Source organism: Nannospalax galili, unplaced genomic scaffold (genome assembly GCF_000622305.1).
Source record: "Nannospalax galili isolate Female #2095 unplaced genomic scaffold, S.galili_v1.0 scaffold90, whole genome shotgun sequence".
NCBI lineage: Eukaryota > Metazoa > Chordata > Mammalia > Rodentia > Spalacidae > Nannospalax > Nannospalax galili.
This window is the reverse complement of record NW_008327604.1, coordinates 427,690-433,480: the sequence shown is the minus strand read 5'-3', so window position 1 is coordinate 433,480 and position 5,791 is coordinate 427,690. Positions and strand designations below refer to the sequence as shown.

Below are 5,791 nucleotides of genomic sequence, written 5' to 3'. Positions count from 1 at the left end.
CCAGAATAGTCGCTGAACCTAATTGTGAATCACAGACTTTAGGTGATTATGACATGTTATTGCAGGTTCATCACCTGTAGCAAATATACTATTCTGGTGGGAAATGTTGGTAATGGGGAGACTGTCCATGTCCTAGGTCATGGGTAGGTGGAAAGTTCCTGTGCTTTCAATTCTCTTCATTTATTTTTATTTACTATTTATTTTTATTTTATGAGTGTTTTGTCTGCATGTATATTAAGTACCCATGCATGCAGTGCCCATGGAGGCAAGAAGAGGGTATCGGATCCCCTGAAGCTGGAGTTACCGCCATGTGGGTGCTGGGAACTGAACCCAAGTCCTCTATAAGAGCAGCCAGTGCCCGTAACCACTAAGCCATCTCTCCAGCCTCTTTTTTCCAGTTTTGCTGTGAACTTACAACTGCTCTAAGGAAATGTAATCTTTAAAATGATTTTAAAAAGGCTTGTCTGACATCAAAGTCTGTTAGGGACAGAGGGACAGTAAGGAAAAGAACACCACAAGCCACTCACACTCACGAATATAAATGCAAAACTACATTTTTTTTTCTTCAGCTGTTTATTGACATACAGGTAGGCGCTATAGCAACAGGTCTGGAGACGGCTGCAGTAGCTGGGAAAGGGAAGGTGGAGTGGGGCCCAGAGTGCAGGAAAGAAGAGCTCAGTGCACGAGGAGGCTGGGGGAGGCTGGGGCTGTTGGCAAGCAGGTAGGGGCCAGGGCCAAAGGTTATCTACACTGGAACCCTGGCCCTGTACCTTAAGCCCCTACCCTTGCTGGCTGTCTCCTGACTCCGGGAGTCCTCTGGACAACACTTTTTGCAGGAACAAAGTACACAGAGATCTTGCTGCCCTCTTGTGATAACCTCTGAGGGCCTCCAGTTCTGCATTCCATGGACAGGGCCACAGGCCAGACAGCTGGACTCCGTGCCATCTTTCACAGGGGCATCAGTTTTCCCCGGTGTCCAGCCTAGCAGTGCCACACTACAGCCCGGAGTGAGCTCTACAAGCGTTGCTGGTCTGATGATTAGGGGTGAGGATGGGACAGAGGCTGGAAGAGGGGCTCCAGTGGACCATCCCGGCACATGCACTACACTCACGGTGTTGGTGAAGCCACAGCCAGGCTGCTGCCCGGTCAGTACAATGACCACCTCTCTCGTCTTGGAAAAGCCTCGGGCCTTGCCTCCATTCATGGCCAAGTTCACCTGGAGGTCTACAGCCTGAGCCCAGGCCTGCTGGGCTGCATCCTTCCACGGCACATTGATGTTTCGGTACAGATGGGCCTGGGGAGCTGTCTGGGATTGCGAGCGCTCCTGCAGGCTCACGGTGACGCCCGCTGCGGCACAGGCAGGAGGCCTCCACGGCCCACGGGGGCGGCTTCTGGGGGTCGCTGGCAAAGGGCGCCAGGCGGCGGAGCTCTTCCAATAATTGCAAGTGGCAGATGGCGGCCTCGGCCTCACGGCATCGGGCGCTGCGGGCGAACAGCCTCCAGAGCCAACCCCTCCGGCGCTTCTGCAGACAGCATGATGCGGTCAGCTCCACCCAGGACTGCGCTGGCCACATCACCGTCCTCCGCCCGGGTGGGGCTGGGCTTCGCGATCAGGCTCTCCAGCACCTGCGTGCCTTCCCAGCTCAGATGCATCGCCCAGTCATCATCCTCGGAGCGAGGAAGACCTTCCCTGCAGGCATCTCACAGATCACCACGGGCCACGATCCATCACTGGCCTCCGGGATGTCGTCAAACCCGCGAACTCCACGGTTCTCGTCTTGATGTTCTTCCGTTTCTCTCCCAGGACCTTCCTAACTTCGTGCACATCGGCTGCCTTGCGGATGAAAGACGCAAACACCTCGTCTACGTCCTGCCCCACTCCAAACTCCAGGTCCTGGGTGTCCTTCTCTGACACAGCAGGTTGGTCCCCAGCAGCCCCGGGACGGTTCACCCGCTTCTTGCTGCCAACGAGCCACCGCTTTCCACCTCGGTCACTAGGAAGTCAGCATCTTTCTCCTCCACCTGCCCTGAATTAAGCCCGTCATCCACGGGGATCTTGCCACCCACTTCCACCACCTTGCAAATGTTCCTGTAGTCCAGCCACAGGCGGTTCTGTCATGACCTGTGTTCATGTAGGGGTGTCCAGCATGACCTGCAGAGTGGCCCCTTCTCCAGCCCCACCCTGGCGGTGCTGCTGCCCTGGATAAGCCCAACCCGGATCTCAGCTCCCTTAAGTCCAGAGCCCACAACTGGCGGGTAGGGAGTGGGGAATGCGAAGCTTTCTGCCGCTGTGCGCACGTCCTTGCGGTCTCCACATGGTACCCATGAGTTCCACCAGAGATGTTCAACGAGACACATTCCGTCCAGATTTAATCATCCCCTTCAGCATCCTCACAGAATGGGAAGCAGAACCAACGGTGAGGACGATGCCGGTGTTATGAGCCTGCGTAATGGTGCAGAATCACTGTCCAGGCAGCACTTGTGCTCCGGGAATGTGTCAGCCGTGGCTGCGTCCAGCCGCTGGGCCTGGATGAAGGCAGTCAGTCCCTCCTTCACTGAGTGGCCTCAGGGTGGCTCCTGAGGTGCTCTGGGGTCCTGCGGTTCCCCCTGCGCTGTAAAAGTAGAGAGGACCAGAGGATCCCAACTCATCACTGCTGTAAATGCAAAAGTATGTTTAATTAGCAAATGGATTTAAGTAATGTATAAAAATCGTAAGCTTGGCCATCTCAAGAATGCAAGGATGGCCCAGAATGTGAAGGTCTTGGGTTCAGTCCCCAGTACCATGAAACAAACAAAAAACTTATCATTACCTTCATCTTTCATTTTAAGGATTATAATAAGTTTATATCTTTCTCCATAAATATGTTAATATAAATAAAAGTAGGAGTTAGAATATTTAACTTCTGTAAAGACATAAATTTTTCCCAAACTGAAGCCACTTCAATAAAATCTTAACCTTCTATTTTTTTTTCAGAACCCGAAAGAAGGTTCTGTTTTATGTGGAAATATCAAAAAGACAAAAGTTACTGATGAAGATCATTATAAGACAGTTTATTCTCCCAGATGGTAAAGCTCCCTATAAAGTCACAGGCATTGTAACAATGCTAGATCTGGGCAGAATCCAGCAAGGAGACTTGTTTACTATGTGCTGAAAAGCTCTGGGGCTGAGGCAGCCTCAGGGCTCTGGGTTCCGACATAAGCAAAACAAAACCCAGTCTGAAGAGGAAACAGAATGGAAACTTAACCAATCAGAAGCCACCAGCTAACCTAACTAGGTCCTTTCCACTGATCTGATCCAAATAAGACTACTGTTCCACTTTAACCAAATATTTTATTTGTTTTTCTTCCACATTCACTTTATAAAAAGTTTCCCACCCTGTACTCTCCTTGTCGGAGTCCAGGAACCAATCTTTGCCTTCTGGAGCTGCCCAATTCATTAGTGTCCAGCTGTTCAGATGGATGTTCTTAAGTCTATCTCTTAAAAGAGCAAAGGTGCTAAATAGTAACTTGGTCCAGAAATGTGGATATTTGATAGCTGCCTTAGTTGACCCTAAAGTCAATTAAGAAAAAAATTGACTTTTCATTAAATCTTGCTGGGATGATAAACCATATGGAAAAATACAAAATTAGGCTTCAATCACACACCAACATCAGTTCCAGGATTAAAATTTTCAAACAAATGGTTTGAAATACAAAAAACTTAGGAGACAATATAGGCAAATATCTTAATTTCCCATGGATAAGGGGTTTGTAAATACGATCAAAAGCACAAGCTATAAAGTAAAAGATCAATACAACTGACTGCTTTAAAATTAAGAAATTATGTTTACAAGAGCCTGGAGAAATGGCTCAGTGGGTAAAGTTCTTACTACACACACACGTATCAGAACCTGAGCTTGGATCCCTTGGCACATGTCTGTAACCCCGGTGTTAGGGGAGGCAGAGGTAGGGGATCCCTGGGAGCCAGGACAGAGTGCTCCAGACCCTGACTCAAAAGCAAGGTGAAGAACACTACAGGAACACACCCACTGCTAACTTCTGGCCTCCACTCACACACAGGGGAGTGCACCTGCACACACGTGCACACACATACATACACCACATACACATAGATATCACACTACACACAAGGGAGGGAGGGAGGGAGGAGAAAAACAAGGAATTCTGTTAACAGAAGATCTCAGAGGAAAAACAGTCAAGTCACAAAAATCAGAAAATACTGGCAATGATCAACAGATCAAAATCACTATCAATAATTTATATGATTCAATTCTTTTTCAAGAGCCAAACAACTTAGGGGAAAAAAATCATTAATATCTATTATCACAAAAGGGGAAACCTGAATGGCCCAAAGGATATTCAATTTTATTAGCAACTAGGGAAATACAAATTAAAACACAACCAGTTACATTTTTTTTTTTTTTTTTGTCTTTTTGAGACAGGGTCTCCCTGTAGCCCCAGCTGTCCTGGAATTTACTATGTAGACCAGGCTGGCCTCGAACTCACAGAAATCCACCTGCCTCTGCCTCTCAAGTGCTGGAATTAAAGGCATGCACCACCACACCCAGCTAACCAGTCACAATTTTGTGGCCACAAGATTGACCAAAGAAATTATGTCATAAATATAAACCTGTAAACATTATGCCTTGGTGAGGATGTAGAGTAAAAGGACTCTTTACCCACTCTGAGTCAGAGCCGAGCTGAGCTGCCACTTTAGAAAATGACTTGACATTGCCTAGTGTGGGAAGTGGGGAACTGAGACATCCAAAGTGCAGCACAGAACTGGTTTTGTTGGAGAAATTTAAAAGCAGAATGTGAAATGAACAGGCATCATTCATCGTTCACTGGTGCTCAGTCTCCAGTCCCAAAGTATGAGGATCCAGGTACTACAGAGGAACCCCATGAGAACAGCTTTATTAATGGGAAAGAAGGGAGCTGATTGACAGCAATCACTCTGATGCAAACTATTCAGAGAGCATTCTGGCAACGTTGCTGCTAGCAGCCCAAGACCTTGTGAAAAAATGGGTCAGGTGTGGGGAGCTCTAAACTCTCCAGATAGTGGACCACCCAAAGCCCCAGAGGCATTTACCAATCACACTCAGCTCTAACAAATAGTAAAGTCAGCCATGAGCTTTTCACCCCATAAATCACTCCTAAGTATAGTCCCTTGAGAATCTTTTGTACATGTGTTATTAAACATGCATAGTAATATTAACTAGCCATATGCTTATAAATAGCAAAAACTAGAAATAATTCAAATATCCATCAGTAGTAGTCTGGATAAATAAATGTGTGGTATATATACATATTAGAATGCTTATAGAACAGAGAAACATGAAATTTAGTTATATGTATCAATATTTCTTAAATCTCAATAGCATAATAGTGAGAAAAAGAAGTCAATAACAGAATTATTAAAAACAGAATGAATTTAAATGCAATGGTGGCACATGCCTTTAATCCCAGCACTTGGGAGGCAGAGGCAGGTGGATCTCTGTGAGTTCAAGGCCAGCCTGGTCTACATAGTGAGTTCCAGGACAGCTGGGGCTACAGAGAGACCCTGTCTCAAAAAGACACACACACACACACACACACACACAGAATGAATTTATACATTACTTAGAAATTTACTTACAATGGTAAAATTATAAAGACAAGCAAAAGAATGATTACCACACAATGATTTTTTTAAGATTAAAAACATGTTATTTATGTATATGTGTCTGCGTGCCTGTACGTATATGCCACGTGAGGGCAGGTGCCCTTGGAGACCAGAGAGGGAACTGGGTCC

At 46.7% G+C, this 5,791-nt stretch overlaps 1 pseudogene; it reads right to left on the bottom strand.

The window, feature by feature from the left end:
- Positions 1-770: 770 nt before the first annotated feature.
- The window catches only part of LOC103734933, a 42,454-nt pseudogene continuing 37,433 nt past the window's right edge, over positions 771-5,791 (bottom strand).